The sequence below is a fragment of the Canis lupus genome, chromosome 19 (genome assembly GCF_011100685.1).
Source record: "Canis lupus familiaris isolate Mischka breed German Shepherd chromosome 19, alternate assembly UU_Cfam_GSD_1.0, whole genome shotgun sequence".
Classification (NCBI taxonomy): Eukaryota; Metazoa; Chordata; class Mammalia; order Carnivora; family Canidae; genus Canis; species Canis lupus.
Window position 1 is genome coordinate 13,203,111 of NC_049240.1, and position 20,874 is coordinate 13,223,984.

Genomic DNA, 20,874 nt, shown 5'->3' on the forward strand with positions numbered 1-20,874 from the left:
ATTTATTTATTTATTTTTTATTTTTTTTAATTTATTTTTTATTGGTGTTCAATTTACTAACATACAGAATAACCCCCAGTGCCCGTCACCCACTCACTCCCACCCCCCGCCCTTCTCCCCTTCCACCACCCCTAGTTCGTTTCCCAGAGTTAGCAGTCTTTACGTTCTGTCTCCCTTTCTGATATTTCCCATACATTTCTTCTCCCTTCCCTTATATTCCCTTTCACTATTATTTATATTCCCCAAATGAATGAGAACATATAATGTTTGTCCTTCACCGACTGACTTACTTCACTCAGCATAATATCCTCCAGTTCCATCCACGTTGAAGCAAATGGTGGGTATTTGTCATTTCTAATAGCTGAGTAATATTCCATTGTATACATAAACCACATCTTCTTTATCCATTCATCTTTCGTTGGACACCGAGGCTCCTTCCACAGTTTGGCTATCGTGGCCATTGCTGCTAGAAACATCGGGGTGCAGGTGTCCTGGCGTTTCATTGCATCTGTATCTTTGGGGTAAATCCCCAACAGTGCAATTGCTGGGTCGTAGGGCAGGTATATTTTTAACTGTTTGAGGAACCTCCACACAGTTTTCCAGAGTGGCTGCACCAGTTCACATTCCCACCAACAGTATAAGAGGGTTCCCTTTTCTCCGCATCCTCTCCAACATTTGTTGTTTCCTGCCTTGTTAATTTTCCCCATTCTCACTGGTGTGAGGTGGTATCTCCTTGTGGTTTTGATTTGTATTTCCCTGATGGCAAGTGATGCAGAGCATTTTCTCATATGCATGTTGGCCATGTCTATGTCTTCCTCTGTGAGATTTCTGTTCATGTCTTTTGCCCATTTCATGACTGGATTGTTTGTTTCTTTGGTGTTGAGTTTAATAAGTTCTTTATAGATCTTGGAAACTAGCCCTTTATCTGATATGTCATTTGCAAATATCTTCTCCCATTCTAGCTGCTATTCTTCTATAAAGAAGAATCTTCCCTTTCTCTCTCTCTCTCACTGAGTATCATGATGTATAGGTTCTTTTTTCATACAATAAGCTATTATTGTAATTCATTCTTTTCACATTCATTCAGAGACTACACTGTGCCAGATATTAAAGTGAGATTGACCTAACATTAATCTTAGTCTCCTTTACTTTTCCCCATAGTACTTAAGGAAACTAACAGTGACACATGGACAATTAATCCAGATTCTTGAACTGGCCACCACTCTGCTATAAAATTTTGTCAAGAAGGAGAGAGAATTGAAGATCAGGATGAGAGTGGAGTGAGATCTCCAGATTGTAATTATTATTCCCCTTTTGTAAACTTTGACCAGGCCACCATGATTCCTGCAATCACCAATGGCCATCTGAATCATCACACAGGAAATAAAAATCAATTTCCATCTCTGTGGAGCTATGCTGGATCTACCTCAGAAGGCAGGCAATTCTAACACCAAGAATTTGGCACTGATACTTGGGCTCAGGAGCCACAGAAAAATAATAAATTCTGTTTCTGAGTGCAAAATAGGTCATTTAACTAGGACCCAAGTCATTAGAAAGATAAGGGGAAATATGTCCATGTCATTAACATATAACAGGTTCTTAAGCAAATATCAAGGTATCAAAGGGCCTGGGCAAGACAGAAGCCCCAGAGCACTTCCCTGAACAAACACAGTCCACAGGCCTCACACAGGAAGCATCTTCTCCTCCCTGGAAGGATCTGAATGATGGATTCCAAATAATTAATCACCAAATAAATAAAAAACAGCCTTTGGTGTAGCCTGCTTTCAGTGGAAGGATAAAGGACTCTCTGTTCCTGGGAAAGAATAGACGGACCCATCTTGGTCAAATTTTCCAGTGGAAGGAGTGTTGTGATGTTATGGAAGGGGAAACCTTTTGCAGTATAAGCCTGGATGCCCTAGGGCCCTGATGACTGACAGAGGTCAGAAACATATCCAAAGGATGTACAATCTTTTGGATTTGATTTTGTTTCTTTTAGGGGAGGGTCCCTGATCCCTGTGAAGTCCAGGAACAGCTCCTCCAGCCCTAGAAGAATGCACAGTCTGTGTTTCCAATGGGGAGGGGCAGGGAGAAACTGACCTATGACAGGGAATCAATAGCCCCGGGGTGATTGTAATACCTGGAATATTTGTTACCTCAAAGTTTACAAAACTTTAGCATCTGAAGCCATGGGGGAGGATTCTCCTAGTTTACAGAAAACCTCTAAAGGGATAGGGGTCAAGTGGAAAAAGCCCAGGTTTTAGGAGCCACAAAACTAGAGTTCAAATGCCATCCCTGAAATGTACAAACAAGGCATAAAGCCTATGTAGCTTTGTTAATACCAGTTCCTTCATCTGTAAAATAAAAAATGCCTCAGAGATCTGTTGTGAAAATCATTTTAAATAAGGTAAAGCATGTGTATCACTTTATTAGTTAGGATTCCTTTCATTCCAGCTAACAGAAACCCACCTGAGCTAGTTTAAGAAAAAAACTGAGAGAGAGACTAGAGAATTAATTATAAGGTAATAATATCCCATTATTCTTTTTTTATTTTTTATTTTTTTTTTTTATTTTTTTTTTTAAAGATTTTATTTATTTATTCATGATAGTCACAGAGAGAGAGAGAGAGGCAGAGACACAGGCAGAGGGAGAAGCAGGCTCCATGCACCGGGAGCCCGATGTGGGATTCGATCCCGGGTCTCCAGGATCGCGCCCTGGGCCAAAGGCAGGCGCCAAACCGCTGCGCCACCCAGGGATCCCTCCCATTATTCTTAAAGTCAAGACTTTAGCTAAGCCTTATAAGGAGGTTAGGACCAAGACATAAAAAGTCATCAGGAGTCATTGTAGCTTCTTTATATATCTGTTTTCTCTCTTCTTTTTAAAAGATTTTATTTATTTATTCATGACAGATTCACAAGAGAGAGTGAGGTAGAGACCCAGGCAGAGGGAGAAGCAGGCTCCATGCAGGGAGCCTGACGTGGGACTCGATCCCAGGTCTCCAGGAACACACCCCGGGCTGAAGGTGGCGCTAAACCACTGGGCCACCGGGGCTGCCCTGTTTTCTCTCTTCTAAGTCAACAAATCTGACACAGTGTGACTGCCCATAGCTTTTGAGTCTCGTATCCCTTTCTAAGACACCAACACAGAGGGAATGGGAATCCCATAATACCAATTTCAAAGTCTCACAAAGTCTGATTCCTTACCTTATAACTATAGGAGTTCATTGTGCAAGAGTGTATGGCAGCTGGGGACTGTGGGAGGGAGCAGTAGGATTGGATAGCATAAACGTGGCTAAAGAAGCTCACCTGTGGTGAGTGGTGTAGCTGAGGGGATCCTTAGGGGCTGGATGGATGTTCTAAAATGTTTTCTACAGATATCTAGCTCAATATCACATAATGAGAGTGTTAATTTTTCTGTTTCCTTCCTCTTATACTACATATGATGATCTAAAAGAAGAGGTGGGGACAATTGCTCACATTATTCTGGGGCTTTTGATTATTGAAATGGAAATCATAGGGTCAACATAGTATCTGGCAATAATGACACCACTGGGATAAATAAAGCAAGCTGTGTACTTTTTAGACCTTCCTTGTTCTTCCTAAATTTGGCTTCTAACTGTGTTCTCTGAAAATGCATCTGCCCACCCTTGGAAAATTCCTTGTTTCTGGTGATATGATGGCAGGAACAATCCTTCTATGGAGAAAAGTGTTCTGTATGGAAACAGGTGGGTTAGGAGGTAATGGTTAGGGCTAATGGTTGAAGAAAATACTAAGAACAGAATTGCTACAGAAACATAGCTGGCTTTTTCTTAACTGCTGCAGATCACATTCCCAGGTGTATGCAAGGCAGAGCCAGCAGGCTGAGGAAGGGCCTGATAAGAAAGACCCTGAGAGGCTATAAACAACCCAAGGCAAGAATCTCTTATGGGAAGCCCACAGGCTGTGGCCTAGGAGGGACCTCGGAAGGTACCCAGAGAAAACAAAAAAGAGTTCTGAAGGAAGCAATGTTTTCCACACCAAATACCTTCCTGATAGTTTGTTTTTAAAAAATTTTATTTTTAAGTAAGCTCTACACTGAACATGGGGCTCAGACTTAACAACTTTGAGATCAAGAGTTACATCCTCTACCAACTAAGTGAGCCAGGCACCTGCTTTTCTTAATAGTTTAGATCAGAGTATAAAACCCTCCTCAGTATAAAACCCTATTTCCTGCCCAACCCTGAACACAAGTTGCAAAACTGTAAGGAAAGAAATAGATTTCTATAAATTCACTACTGAGACTGAGGTATACTTTCAGGAGCTTGGACCAAATATAAGCTTTTTCCTTAAGAAACAACAATGTAGGGGATCCCTGGGTGGCGCAGCGGTTTGGCGCCTGCCTTTGGCCCAGGGTGCAATCCTAGAGACCCGGGATCGAATCCCACGTCGGGCTCCCGGTGCATGGAGCCTGCCTGTGTCTCTGCCCCTCTCTCTCTCTCTCTCTCTCTCTCTCTGTGACTATCATAAAAAAAAAAAAAAAATTAAAGAAACAACAATGTACATGTAGTCACTTCAGCACAAATTTCTTTACATCACCATTGTAAACAAATTATGTCTGGGTGGTAAAATATGTTAAATGAATTTCAGGGTTTTCCTAGATTAGCTTAGATTTGAGGCACCATTTTATCTTCATCTATCTTCATCATTGTCTCTACTATATTTCTCAACCAACTGAAAACTCTTAAATCAGTGGGAACATTTACTGAGTAATGAGAATTACTTGAGTGGCAAGTCCTATTTGACGAAATAGCCCAGCCATGTCTTTGCTATTGATATAAATCCTTCCATATTATATTTACATCATTATATCCATTGTAAAAAAAATGCATTTCAACAGTGCAAAAATAATGTGTCAAGAAGGCAACCCCTGGGATGTTATAAATATCAAAAAAGTCATAACTATAATGATAATATTGGAATTTATTTTCAGAGGTAAAGTTTGAACTTATCAAGAGGACACAAGTGAGCAATGAAGACTTCTTTATTGAGTGCAGATAAATTTCAGAATTCTTTAAAAAAATTTTATTTATTTATTTATTCATGAGAAACACACACACACACACAGAGGCAGAGACACAGGCAGAGGGAGAAGCAGGCTCCATGCAAGGAGCCTGATGTGGGACTCAATCTCAGGTCTTCAGGATCACACCCTGTGCTGCAGGCGGTGCTAAACCGCTGCGCCACTGGGGCTGCCCTAAATTTCAGATTTTTGATAATCTTGTTAAATATTCTGTAGTTCCTTATTCATAAAGCCATCCCTCAGTTTTAAGACTGCTCACTGCTTTTACAGTTGCTGCTTTTGTTGCTTTTCCTTATCTGATCATCTCTACTAAAACACTAGTATGGTATCAGGTATCATCTAGTCTCTTTCCTGTGCTTTCACTTCTCTCTTCCCCCAATTCCTTTCCCATCTCCCTTTTCCCTAGAATATCCAAATATTCTAAGAATAGAACCAAGGAGATAAACAAGAAAAATAAGAATAAGCTATTTAATAACAGGAGAAAGGGAAGCGTAGAACCCATGTGTTACCTTTCTCTACCTAAATGAAGTCTATCTGGGCTGCCATAACAGAGTACCAAAGACTCACACAACAGAAATGTATTTTCTTGTAATTCTGGAGGCTAGGAGTCTGAGGTCAAGGTGTTGACTGGGTTGGTTTCTTCTTAGGCTTCTCTTCTTGGCTTGTAGATGGCTGTCTTCACATGGTCTTTCCTCTGTGCCTGTCTGTGTACTAAAATCCTCTTCTTAGATGGATCCTTAGTCATAGTGGATTAGGGCGCATCCTAATGACCTCATCTTAACTCAATTACCTCTTTAAAGCCCCCTTTTCCAAATACAGTCACATTCTAAGGTACTAGGGGGTTGGAACTTTGACAGATGAATTTGAGTTGTCACAACTCAGCCCCTAATAGCCACCATCATCTACCATTACCATCCCCTGCCACACCAGCCTACCCTGGGATTGATTGTCCATATCCTCGGTGATATCTGACTTTTTTTTTTTTTAAGATTTTATTTATTTATTTGAGAGAAGGCGAGCACAGAGGGAGAGTGAGGGGGGAGAAGCAGATTCTTTGCAGAGAGCCTGATGTGGGGCTCAATCTCAGGACCCTCATATCATGACCTGACCTGAAGGCAGATGCCCAACCAACTGAGCTACCCAGGTGCCCCTGATCTCTGACATTTCTTTTAGCCGTTGATTTTTATTTTATTCTATTTATTTATTCATGAGAGACACAGAAAGAGAGAGAGGCTGGTTAAATGTGATTGGACACTTATGGACATTGTCTCGAGTGGATTTTTATTATTTATTTATTTCATTTTATTTTAAGATTTTTATTTATCCGTTCATGAGAGACACAGAGACAGAGGCAGAGATATAGGCAGAGGGAGAAGCAGGCTCCCGGTGGGGAGCCCCATGTGGGACTCCATCCTGGGACTCCAGGATCACGCCCTGGGCCAAAGGCAGATGCTCAACCGCTGAGCCACACAGGCATCCCTTAGAGTGGTTTTTAGATGAAAGTAATTTTTTCCCCAATAAGACTCATGACCACAGGTAAAGTTTTTAATGCTTCTCAATACCTACAACCCAGTCAGCACATTAGTAGATAGGCTTACAATAAAACAAAACCAATCTCAAATGAAAGAGAAACTGTTGGTCTGTCAGTTGCTGTTTGGACATTTTATCCCTTTGAGAAAAGCTCTTTAGAGGCGGATTGTGCCTCTCTGCAGAGATAGCAAAGGAATTCATTCAGTTGGTCCAATGAAAATTAAACTTGGAAAATTATCAGAATCCTAGCAATGTGAGAATTTTATAAATGGGTCAATTCCAATATTTTCATATATTCGACTAAAAAGATTTTGTTTTTAGGAACTTAGTTAACTCTGGATGATAATCATTAAAAGTTGTGGTAGTGGGCAGCCCTGGGGCTCAGCGGTTTGGCACCTGCCTTCAGCCCGGGGTGTGATCCTGGAGACCCTGGATCGAATCCCATGTCGGGCTCCCTGCATGGAGCCTGCTTCTCCCTCTGCCTCTCTCTGTGTGTCTCTCATGAATAAATAAATAAAATTAAAAAAAAAAAGTTGTGGTAGTAACAGTGATCCCTCTTTTTGGAATAACTTTAAAACACTATAGTACAGATATTGAAAGCAAATCTTGAAAACAATACCAGCAGAAGTACCAGCTACATTTTGTTTTGCACAGTTTGATTTTTTACAAACATGGTGGGTAAATGTTTTTGCTGTGACCCTGACCTTTAGGAAGTTATTTGGCTCTTCACATCTCCAGAACTACATCAGGCTCTTTCAGAGCTCAATTTGCTCATGTCCGAGGGTGTGCCCCCACAAAGGACTATTCAGTTGTATTCTCTCATTCATTTGAAAAATTCAGGTTCAAACAAGAGATGAAATTTATGTTGTTTCCCAGACTCTTTGGGGATGTAAGCAAATACCTACTTTATTGAAAACAATCGTAATTCTTTAGCATAAGAAATAAAAGCCAGATTGAGAAAATCCAGAATAACTAAAACAATGATTTATGCTATCTTCCAAGATAGCTTTAAAGAGAAATTAATCCCCATTATCATGTAGATGGTGATAAAGAAGGAAATGGCAGGTAATGGAAAGTCTGACCTAATCCTTTTGAAGTGTTCATTCTTCAACAACCAGGATAATAATAATGATGGTGGTGGTCATTCTCAGAGGGAATTAGACATTTGCATAGTGTTCAGCCTGTGAGATGATACCCATTTAGAAAGACTAGGATGTTATTAGGCAGGTAAGAGGCTGTGCCCAGGAATGCTAATTGCCTCTTATTGTGATAACCATGATTTCATTTATTACCATGGGCCAACTGCTTTACTTACATTACCTAATTGAATACTCACAAACAATGTACTTAATGAGGTGGGTACTCTTCTTACTGTTGTACAGATGAGGAAACTGGGAGTTAGAGTTTATGTAACTTTCCTAAAGCCATAGAGCACAAGGAGGGGAGAGAGGAGCGCCGACATGTATGCTCCTAGAGACCATAAGGCCCAATTTATTGTATCAGATTAAAGGCATGAAATTTGGGTCAGGAAAATGTTTGCCATTGTGATATACCGGCTTTTTTTCCCCCTCTATAATGTATTCCCTAATCCAGTTACTTCAAGCACTGTCTCTAAAAATTCTAAAATTTTTGGACACCAACCTGCCAGAATAACTGAGGGCTTCACCCAAGAGTCTCCAAACTGTCTAAAAGACGGTTATTTATGTAGGAAATAATTATATTGTACTTTGGTATGAGAAAATCTCTCTCCTCAAGATGTATAGGAATAACTACCTACATACGCTGAGATCATTAAGAGGGGTGGCTTTTGCTTTCAAAAGACTGTAAAACACTTTCCTGGCACCTTCATTTCAGAAAATAATATTTCTACTTTTTTTTTTTTTTTAAGATTTTATGTATTTATTCATGAGAGACAGAGAGAGAGAGAGAGAGAGGCAGAGACATGGGCAGAGGGAGAAGCAGGCTCCCTAGGGGAGCCTGATGCAGGACTCTATCTCAGGATCCCAGAATCCTGGTATTATGCTCAACCACTGAGCCACCCAGGTGCCCCTAATATTCCTACCTAAAGCTGAATCTTCTGCGACCCTGGCTTCCACGGTTGTCATCTGCAATGTCTGCTTTAGTCTAGGGAGGAGCACCTCACCTTGGCTGTCCACAGAACCCAGCCACAGGAGATAGTGGGGAAGAAGAACAAGCCCAGTTGCTGTCACGGTGAAAAATTTCTAGTGAGGCGCAAGTCTTTGCACACATGGTTTCAAGAGAGATTTCAGCCAGACCAAGCAGTCCCACTAGTTGTCAGAGCCTCTTGTTGATTCCCACCTTCAGCAAAAATCCTTTAGGGCAGCAAGCGCAGCAGGAAACCTGTCATTAACAACCACCATAGTGTCACATCAGCGATTCCCAGGAGTGTCGGCTCCACTATTTAACTCAGCTGTTTACCTCATCCGGGAGAGCTTTGTTTGATTGTCAGAAAATAGAACATGTACATTTGTCTGTCATAAACACACACAAGCTCTCCAGAGCACAAATAAACAAAATGATCATGTACATCGGTAAATGTGTTTGCATTATTTAACCAAATCAGATGAAGCATGTGAATAACCCTGCATATCAAGTACCATCGAGTAACTCGCTTGTAATCTGCCTTGTACAATACAGCCATTGCCACTCATTCCACTCACCCAATTCAGACCCTGGAAATGTACTATTTTTAGACCGGCTTTGTACACTACTATTTACAAAGCGCACTGTTAAATCCTTTGAATCGCAGCCAAGAAGTTGGGTGAGAACCTAGAAACCTGCCACACAGATCAGCATCCTAATCAACCCTGGGACAGCCAGCACTAAAGATCTGCCTTTGTTTCCTTTTCTTCTTTCCCTTTGTCTCCATAGGAATATCAATGTAAGAAGGCAAGGGGGACAAAGAGGTGGGCCTTATCTGTTCTTGTCGTTCAAATGGGTTGCTTTACTCACTCTCCTCGATAACAGCCCATGTGTCAACATCTCTGGCAGTTTAAGTTGTTCTTTGTCAAAACCGCTTTTGGAAAAGATTTGACCGTTTATATACTTGGGGGCCAATGTGACCACAGCAGGTGCGTCATGGAAAACTCAGAATGAGGTGCTTTACAGACGCTTGGATTTGGTCACATGACAGACCACTGCTCCCGGCCAATCCACTGTTGGCAAGCCAGCCAAGTGGCCACACGGGAAGGAGGGACAGAAAAGAAAAGAGTAGGCAAAGTGTTGGCGTGAGGCAGGTGGCGGATGAGGCAATCGCAAAGAGAAAGGATTGCAACACCAGGGAGGAGATGAGGGGCCTCATCATTTTGCAGCCAACAAGAAACCTGAAGGAACTAAGTTTGGCTCTGTTTCTACAGCTTGAGAAAAGCTGAGAACGGAAGCAATGACTGGGCTAATTCTGGACAAAATTTTTTAAAAATGATTTTTGAGATGAATCCAGATCTTTGCTTCAATTCTTAGCTTCTATGTAAATTGCTCATTTTCCAAAATTCTTTAATTTTTTTTCAGGTGATTTGAAGTGATTTGTATTTCATGGGATCATGTAAGACATCCCTGGTGGCCTAAAATGAGGACAGTTTGATCTTTTTCCTTTTGCTCACCCTCCTCATGGTGCCATATTGTTTCTTTGCTTAGTGTGGATAGGCTGGTGAAAACAATGTGGCTGGCGTGTAGCCAGACAGTGATACCCTGTCCTACCCTTGGATGTGTACTTGGATGTCTGCAAGTTCTCCATGGTGGTATATCTTTCCCTTTACAGAACTAATCAGAGAAATAGAAATGAGTTTTGAGTACTTTGGATCAAAAGTAGTCACTGAATTTAAGGCATTTTATTATTTTATTATTTCAAGTTAATGGGGCCTGTATATTCATCATAATATTAGAGATTTTATGAAAAAGTAGTGTGCCAAGATGATTAATAACAACGGCAACAAAAGCTACCTGCTTTTCAGCCCATATGTACCAGGCACTATTCTAGACATGTTATACAATATCTCTAACCATACCAACAGCTCTTCAAGTTTAGTATCATTTTCTGCATTGTGAGAGAGCACTAAGAATTAGAAGGGTACTTGGGCAAAGTCATCACCCAATCAATGGCAGACCTGAAATTCAAAACTAGGTTTGCTGTGTCCTTTCTACCACCACACAACTGCAACACCATTTGCAAATGTGAACCCGTTCTAAGCCATCAAAGGGAAATTGACTTTACTTTGATGAATATAAGTTCCATATACTGGGTTAAGGTATTTTAACAGATTCAATATGTCTATTTATATCAGGCTTCTTACAGAAGAGTAACAGGATTGTTATCTGGGTTTTCATTTGTAGAATTATGCTTATCTAATGCTACTTTTAATTCTTTACTATCTTCTAAGTATTCCATTTCACCTGATTCTTTTCCTGGAATGGTGGTATGGAAAACATGGTCTATAGTAACAGTGCATAAGAATAGCCTGGCTTTCTTTATAGATAGATGAATAAATGAGGAAAGAAATTTTCCCCAAACCTGAGCACGTAGGCAGATTTGCACACACACAGCTTGACCAAAACCAGTCATTGGACAAAGCTTGGGCAAGAGTTGGTGCTAAATAGGAAGGAGAACAAAGGTCATGGAGAGGTACAAAAAACAGGGAGCAGATATTGGTAAATTTTACATGTACAGTAGTACTGATATTATAGTGAATGTCTGCTCAATAAATTATTCTCATTTTCCGCCTCTGCCTATTTATTGGTTGGTCACCATCACTCTATAAGGGTGATGGGAAGAAATAAGAAGTATAGGTCTTTTTTCTTTTCTTTTATTTGAGGATAGTTGACACACAAGGAAGTAGAGGTCTTAATATAGATTCTAGAAAGTGAAAACTGCCTTTTATAGCTCTAAAACCAAAGCTTTTGGCCTCAATGTAGATTGTAGATATATCTATACTCTTTATTACCTGGGTTTTTTCATTTGCTTGTATCTTCATGTTCCATTTCTGTTTTGTCTGAAAAGAAAATGAAATAGAATTACCTCCTACACTCATACTGCTATTGACATTAAATTTCATCTTCTTTTATTATGATCAGCAAAGTTACTCATAACATTGGAATTTGTTTTTTGGTTTTGGAGTTATAGCTACTGCTGTTGTTGGAATAATTAGTATTGCTTTGGCACTGTGTTCCACCTAAACTCATGGCATTTGTGTACTATTTACCTTTCAGAAAAGCTATTTTCGAAGAAGAGAAAGAAAATGGGAGTACAGACTTCCAACAGCACACATTTTTTCTGTTCTCTCCTTGGCTCTAAAAGAGGATGCGTGAAACAGAATTTCAGTCTGTAATTAATGCAGCTCTCCATAAGATAAGAGGTTCTTTTATCTATAGAAAAATTGCTGCACTAATTCTCTTTTTTAAAGATGTATTTATTTATTTATTCATGAGAATCACAGAGAGAGAGAGAGAGGCAGAAACACATGCAGAGGGAGAAGCAGGCTCCATGCAGGGAGCCAGACATGGGACTCGATCCCCCGTCTCCAGGATCACGCCCTGGGCCAAAGGTGGCAGTAAACTGCTGAGCCACCCGGGCTGCCCTGCACTAATTCTCAATGAGAATCAGAATGCTCTAGTGAATGCCCTTTTAACAAGAGGAATTTACCTTTTCTAATCAAGTTTTAATATTTTGTCACAGGAAAACTAGAGGTGAATAAACATGCAATGATAATTTATTTTATTTTTTATTTTTTAATTAATTTATTTAAATATTTTATTTATTTATTTATTCATGAGAGACACAGAGAGAGAGAGAGAGAGGCAGAGACACAGGTAGAGGGAGAAGCAGGCTCCATGAAGGGACCCCGACGTGGGACTTGATCCCGGGGCTCCAGGATCATGCCCTGGGTCGAAGGTGGCGCTAAACCGCTGAGCCACCCGGGCTGCCCAATAATATTATTTTATAGAGCTGAATCTATAAACCTTAAATATTAATACTATGTTTAGATAAATGCTGAATAGAGATTACATTCAGAATTTCCAAATAATATTGACTGTATAGTAATGTATTTGTAAGCACAAACCTTAATTGGTTGCAACTTAGTTCCAGCTCTTTGCGGGGGGTGGGGGGTGGGGGGGCAGGGGGATACACCGGGGAGGGTGGACAACTTGGGAAATGCATCCTCATTTGACATAGTGAGGAAAAAGGGTTGTTCTGTGTTATATCCTAAAGTACTCTCCAAACAAGGAAGAAACCTCTGCTGTTTCTATCTTTATTTAAATATCTCCTTGTAGAACACACATTGCAATTCACAAATATTTTCTTTATATATATATAAATATATATAAATATATATTTAAAGATTTTATTTATTTATTTTCTTTAATCTTTAATCTTTAAATATATATATTTAAAGATTTTATTTATTTATTTTCTTTATATATATATAAATATAAATATATAAAAATATATATATTTAAAGATTTTATTTATTTATTCATGAGAGACACACAGAGAGAGGCAGAGAGATAAGCAGGCTCCATGCAAGGAGCCTGATGTGGGATTTGATCCCTGGACTCCAGGATCACGCCCTGGGCCGAAGACAGGTGCTAAACTGCTGAGCCACCCAGGCATGTCCCTATTTTCTTTATATATGTTTTGTGTGTGGGCTTGGAATAATTGGTAATGCATTGGCACTGTGTTCCACCTAAATGCATGGCATTTGTATACTATTCAGCTTTTTTAAAAACCTATTTTCCAAAACTAAAAGAAGAATGAGAGTATAGCAAATGACTAGAAGTTAGAGACCACAAGATTCTTCTCTGAGCTCTTGTCAAAGAAGACCCCACTGGAACACAATAATAACCGTGTCACACTGGTAACCTATTGGCTATTTTTTTTTTTTTTTTTTTAGATTTTATTTACTTATTTGAAAGAGAGAGAGCACAAGCAGGGAGGAGGGGCAGAGAGAGAGGGAGAAACAGATTCCCCACTGAGCAGGGAGCCCAATGCCAGGCTGGATCCCAGGACCTTGAGATCATGATCTGAGCCTAAGGCAGACGCTTAACCAACTGAGCCACTCAGGCACCCCTCTGTTGGCCCTTTGTATGTTCCTCATTTTCCACAACATACATAGCTAGATAACCGTTCTTTCCCTTCCATCGTGATACCATGTGATGCAGGTGTGAAGGGAGTAGATAGGTTTGTCACTGGGCACAAAGGTTCAGATGCATGCTTAAAGCAGGAATTTAGGTAGTTTCACTAAATAATGTGCATGATTTCTGGTGTGATTGCTGCAAGTAAAAATGAATGGGTAGTTTCAGCAATAAAGTTATTGTTATTTAAGGTACAGGAACAATTTTCATTTAAGTGATGTTTGCAATACTAAAAAACCTGAAGACAATACTATAGAGAGTAGCAGTCTAGCTTCTGTGTCTGTCCAATGTTCACTTTTCTCTTGCACGTCGCCCATACCTGTGGATGCACACATACACATGTGTGGAAAAGGGTTCTTTCTTACATGTTCACAAAGAGATAGGACTTTTAAGCTCAGAACCTCTTAAGAGTAAGAAACTTTTCTTGGTAGACAATCAACAGATTCTGAGAGAACAAATCTGACAGAGGCCTTTTCCTTGGTTCTTTTTGTTCATATTGTTCACTCTCACACAAGGAGGGCTGCTAGGTAGGGTAAGACCCTCAAAGGAGATGAAAGTGAATTATTCCGGACCAGCTGCCAAGCAATCCTAAGCTTCAGTTAACCTGGTATCTCTTTTCCTTGCCTCTGGCCTTCAGTTTTCCTTTTGTATCTTGAAAATCACATTGATATTAAATTGGGTCAGTGGGGAAAAAAATCTGTCACCAACTACTGCTTATAATTTTGGGGCCCAAGAAAACATTTGGCAAATAACCCTTATCTTGAGCGCACACCATACAAGACTCCTAGGGTGGTATTTAAATCTATTCATCTTAGGAAAAGATGATTATTTTAGACTTGAATTTCCACAATCAGAACATTTGCCTAATGCCATTAAATCAATATAAGTGGATATATACCCCACAGAAGTCCCTGTAATATACGCCAGTGGACATGAACAAAAATATTCATAGTAACACTATTTAAAATAGACTGAACAATTTGGAAATAGCCTAAATAACCACTGACAGGAAAATAAAGTGTGGCATAGTCACATACAGAGTGCTGTAAAACAGTAAATATGGACTACAACTACATACAAAATATGATTTTTTAAAAGATTTTATCTATTTGTTTTTTTGTTTGTTTGTTTGTTTTTTTGAGAGAGAAAGTGAGAGAGAGCTCATGAGTGGGGTGAAAGGCAAAGGGAAAGGCGGGGCTTGATCCAGGCACTGACTGGTCATCTAGGTGCCCCTAAAATAATGATTCTTAACATAATATTGTGTGAATAAGTTCCAGGGGCACCTGGGTGGCTTCATTGGTTAAGCGTCTGACTCTTGACTTTGGCTCAGGTCATGATCTCAGGGTTGTGGGATGCTCTGAGCTGAGTGGGGAGTCTGCTTCTCTTCCCTCTCCCTCTGCCCCTCTCCCTGCTGCATTCTCTCTCCCTCTCTCAAATAAATAAATAAATAAATAAATAAATAAATCTTTTTTAAAAAGTAAGTTTCAAAGATTACTTACAGCATGTAAGAGCCACTTTAAAGGAAAAAATGAACTAAAGAATTTACTTAGTAGTTATGTGTATACATGTAGTAATAACACTAAATAAAAGTGCAGGGCAGCCCTGGTGGCTCAGTGGTTTAGCGCCGCCTTCAGCCCAGGGCGTGATCCTGGATACCCCAGATCGAGTCCCACACTGGGCTCCCTGCGTGGAGCCTGCTTCTCCCTTTGCCTGTGTCTCTGCCTCTCTCTCTCTCTCTGTGTGCCTCTCATGAATAAATAAATAAAATCTTAAAAAAAAAATAAAAAATTGGGCAGCCCCAGTGGCGCAGCGGTTTAGCGCCGCCTGCGTTCGGGGTGTGATCCTGGAGACCGGGGATCGAGTCCCACGTCGGGCTCCCTGCATGGAGCCCGCTTCTCCCTGTCTCTGCCTCTCTCTCTGTGTGTGTGTGTGTCTCTATGAATAAATAAATAAATCTTTAAAAAAAATAAAAAATAAAAAATAAAAATAAAAGTGCGAAGAATAGTGGTTATATTCGGTGTGGGGAGGGAGGGATGTAGGATGGAAAAATGGCATATAGGTAGATTATTGTCAGTGTTTTGAACATGAAACAGTTTGCTTATGTTTGTTAAATAGTTAATGTTTGCTTATAAAATTAATAAGCATTAATAATCAAACAAAAAGACCATGCATGTGGTAAAAACCAACATGAAATAAAATATTGACAGATTACATGGTGATTTTTTAAAAAGATTTTATTTATTTATTTGTGAGAGAGAAAGAGAGAGAGAGTATGAGTTGGGGGGTGGGGAGGAGAGAGAAGCAGACTCCCCACTGAACTCAGAGCTTAACTTGGGGCTCAATCCTAGGACCCTGAGATCATGACCTAAAGCGAAGGCAGACACTTAACCAACTGAGCCACCCAGGTGCTCCAGTATGGCAATTTTTACATAAAATAGTTTTGTGCAAAATAAAATAACAAAAGACTGAAGTCATCATAACAGCAACATACTACAGCCATCTCCCTTCTAGTTTGAATCCTTAATAGTGGATATTCCCTGTCATTTTATCATTGTTTCTCTTCTCTTGTCCCTATGTAATTTTTCCTTTGAAGAGCACATTTACTCCCATCTCTCCAATTGCCTTTCAGAGGACTCCCCAGAGATATCCACCCAACACTGATTTCCCTCCAGCAGCATAATTTCAGCTACTCACGGGTTATCTCTCCTTGGATTCTAGGTAGGCATTTTCTACCTCAACCACCAGGATGACCATGAACTAGTCAGGTAAGCTCTCTCTATTTATTTCCTCATCTCCAAAAGGAAAGTTCTGTGCATATAATTTCTAAGGTCCTCACCATCTCTAAATTTCTGTGAATTTATGGGGCATCTGGGTGGCTCAGTTGGTTAAGCATCTGACTTTGGCTCAGATCAGGATCTCAGGGCCCTGGGATAGAGCCCCACATTGGGCTCTATGCTCAGCAAGGAGTCTACTTGTTCCCCTGCCCCTCCTCCCACTTGCATACTCTCTCTCCCTGTCTCAAATAAATAGATAAAATCTTTAAAATAAATAAAAATGAAAATAATTTTCTGTGATTTTATGGATTATTGACTCCTGTTGACATTAGCTGTTTGTCTAGGATACCACCATTATTCTAAGCTTATTTTGACCTATATCTAATTTTGTTTGCTTGTACTCAATCTGATACAAAATCTTGTAATTTCTTCTTTTGATATGTCCCTTAAATTTACTCCACTTTTCCTATTTCCCTGTTGTTGTTGTTGTTGTTTTTAAGATTTTATTTGTTTATTCATGAGAGACACAGAGAGAGAGAGAGGCAGAGACATAGGCAGAGGGAGAAGCCGGCCCCCTGCAGGGAGCGTGATGTGGTACTTGATCCCCGGACTCAGGATCATGCTTGAACCAAAGGCTCAACCACTGAGCCACCCAGGCATGCCCCTTATGGTGACTTTATACCTGGATTACTTTAAATATATCTTAACAGATTTTCCTTCTTCCCACTCCCTCCTTCTTTCGCATACCACTTCCAGATTATTCGTGAAAATAGCTTAGAAAAATTTTGTCAGACCAGTTTAAGAACCCATGATTCCGTATTACCTACTAAAGCAATTCCATATCCCTAACAACTTTAAGATCCTCTATAATGCATATGATCCTCTATCCAACTTTCTCTCTCACCGTTCCTCAGCACTTATTTTACATTGAAACTAGAGTCATTAATGTCACACAGATATGTACAATAATTTCTGCCTCTGAACCTTTCTGTGAATTCCTCAAGCCAAAATGTTCTCTTTTTTTTAAAACCAAAGATGCCCATTTCTCAAGGACCAACTAAAATTTCACCTATTTACAGCTTTCTCGAATATCTTAAATTACTGGTGAACTTTTTCTCTCTTCTCATTCAAATACTATACCAGTTAAAACTTGATTATGAACAATTGATTATTATTATTTTTTTTTAATTTTTCAAATTACTGGGATCTTAAAATCTTCCAACTAAATTACAATATTCCTAAAGGCAGGAACCATACCTCAAACCTTTCCTATGGTCCCCTTAGTATTCATTCAGTAAATATTAATCTCTACAACAGAAAATGTGTACATGCTAAAAAAAAAGTATCTATGAGAATATGTTCAATTTAACCCTTACTGAGCACTTGTATAATGCACTGTGATAGGCACAAGGGTCCTTCAAAGTTGAATACAATTCTTCTCAAGAATCCCACAATCTGGGCAGCCCAGGTGGCTCAGAGGTTTGGCACCGCCTTCAGCCCAGGGTGTGATCCTGGAGACCTGGGATGGAGTCCCACATTGGGCTTCCTGCATGGAGCCTGCTTCTCCCTCTGGCTGTGTCTCTGCCTCTCTCTCTCTCTCTCTCTGTGTCCCTAATGAATAAATAAATAAAATCTTAAAAAAAAAAAAAGAATCCCACAATCTATTGAACTTGGGGTAACACATGCTTCTACTTTCAAATTTTAAGACTTAAAACTAGCCTAGGTATTAGTTATGTCCAAGTGCTATTATTTTTTATTTATTTTTAAAAAATATTTTATTTATTTATTCATGAGAGACACAGAGAGAGAGAGAGAGACAGACAGACAGACCGACACAGGCAGAAGCAGGCTCCATGCAGGGAGCCCAACGTGGGACCCAATCCCAGGTCTCCAGGATCACACCCTGGGCGGAAGGCGGCGCTAAACCCCTGAGCCACCCGGGCCCCCAAGTGCTTTTAACATCTCTAATTGTAGGTTTCACAGGCACTCCAATCAACTTGTTTATTGCTTGCCTGTCTTCCCAGTACAACTGTGTCAAATTTTGCTTTAAAGCTATGTTATTAGCCCTATTTAAAAATTGTTATATTGCAGGGATGTCTGGCTGGCTCAGTTGGTGGAGCATGTGACTCTTGATCTTAGATTGGAGAGTGGAGCCCCACATTGGGTGTGGAGATTACTTAAAAATAAATCTATAAAAAAATATTATATTGTCCTGAGAATTGTTCATCTTATTATTTAATCCTCAATGACATATCTTTCCTTACAGAATATTTTGTTTGATACTAACATAGAAACCACAGATTTCTTTTTTTTTTTTTTTTTTTTTAATTTTTTTTTTTTTTTTTTATTTATGATAGTCACAGAGAGAGAGAGAGGCAGAGACACAGGCAGAGGGAGAAGCAGGCTCCATGCACCGGGAGCCTGATGTGGGATTCGATCCCAGGTCTCCAGGATCGCGCCCTGGGCCAAAGGCAGGCGCCAAACCGCTGCGCCACCCAGGGATCCCTGAAACCACAGATTTCTTTTTAGAATTTGCCTGTTTTATTTTCAATTTTTTTGCTTCAAATTATGCTTTTAGGTATTCCTATTATAAAGAGTGTAGAGATGATTTCTTTTTTCTCAGTCCAACTGAGAATCTCTGCCTTTAATAGGAGCATTTAGTCCATTTATATGTATTATAATTTCTAATACATTTAGAGTTATTTCTCTTATTTTGGATCTTTTCTTTTCTTTTAAAAAATTCTTTCTTGGGACACCTGGCTGGCTCAGCGGTTGAGTGCTTGCCTTTGGCCCAGGGCATGATCCTGAAGTACCAGGATCGAGTCCCACGTCGGGCTCCCCGCATGGAGCCTGCTTCTCACTCTGCCTGTGTTCCTGCCTCTCTCCCTTCCTCTGTCTCCCTCTGAATAAATAAATAAAATCTTTAAAAATAATAATAATAATAAATAAATAAATAAATAAATAAATAAATAAATAAATCTTTCTAGCTCTCTTTTGGATCGATTTCAGTTTTTCCTTATTTCCTCCCATTAATGCTTTGGACAGTAGATACCCTATAACAATTCTCTTCGTGTTTAATCCCTAAATTTAAAAACCATATTCATATACTTAAAGTCAATCAATTGCTCTAACAATTTTTTAAACAATACAAGAAACTTATACCTTTTTAACTTTGATCATTCCTTCTTTGTGTTACATGCAATTGTTTTCTGAATTTTAGTTCTTTATATAATCCCAAATTAGATATTGTTATTTAATTACATATTTATTCAGTTACATATTTAACAATTACTTTGCTCATCATTGTTTATTGCACTTAAATTGTCTGGGTAATATTTCTCTTCCCAAAGTCCACCCTTCAGAAATTGTTATTGAGTTGATTGTATGTATGTATGTGTATATTTAAATGCATAAATGGGGATCCCTGGGTGGCGCAGCGGTTTGGCGCCTGCCTTTGGCCCAGGGCGCGATCCTGGAGACCCGGGATCAAATCCCACGTCGGGCTCCTGGTGCATGGAGCCTGCTTCTCCCTCTGCCTATGTCTCTGCCTCTCTCTCTCTCTCTGTGACTAGCATAAATAAATAAAAGTTTAAACAAAAAAAAAATGCATAAATGTATAGTTATGTTGGGTATTTATATGTCCAGAAATGTTTTTTTTCCCTCATGCTCTTTAATGATTATCAAAGTATGGATTTATAGGTTAGCAGTTATTTTTTCTCAGCATTTTCAAGATATTACTTTATTCTTTTGGTTTCTATTGTTGTTAGGATAATCAACATTTAAAGATAATGTCTTTTTTATCTGGTTACTTTTTAAAAAAAATTTATTTATTTATGATAGTCACACAGGGAGAGAGAGAGAGAGAGGCAGAGACACAGGCAGAGGGAGAAGCAGGCTCCATGCACCAGGAGCCCAACGTGGGATTTGATACCAGGTCTCCAGGATCGCGCCCTGGGCCAAAGGCAGGCGCCAAACCGCTGCGCCACCCAGGGATCCCTATCTGGTTACTTTTAATATATTTTCTTTCCTTTGATTTTCTTTTCTTCGAATTTTCCCACACTGTGTCCAAGTATATATTTTTATTTGGGTCTCATTGTGCTTTCAGAATCTGAGGACTCATGTCTTTATTCTGGAAAATTCTCAGCTATTATTTCTTTGACTATTATGTCTCCTGATTATCTGTATTCTCTTTTTCTGATAACCCAAATAATTCTTCTCATTCTTCCATATCTTTTACTCTTTTAAGTATCTTTATCTTCCAATTTACTAATTTTCCTTTTTTGTAAAAAAAATTTCTTTTTAACTGAGTTTTAAAATTAAACAACTATATTTTATGTGTTTGGAAGTTCTGTCTTGTTCATTTTTCAAT

The 20,874-nt window shown here is 39.4% G+C and overlaps 1 long non-coding RNA gene across 1 annotated transcript in view; it reads left to right on the forward strand.

Moving 5' to 3' along the window:
• The window catches only part of LOC119864378, a 38,979-nt gene extending 22,471 nt beyond the window's left edge, over positions 1-16,508 (forward strand). The window contains exon 3 of the long non-coding RNA XR_005373758.1: positions 16,450-16,508. This is a non-coding gene — a long non-coding RNA (uncharacterized LOC119864378). The remainder of the gene's footprint in view (positions 1-16,449) is intronic.
• Positions 16,509-20,874: the final 4,366 nt, after the last annotated feature.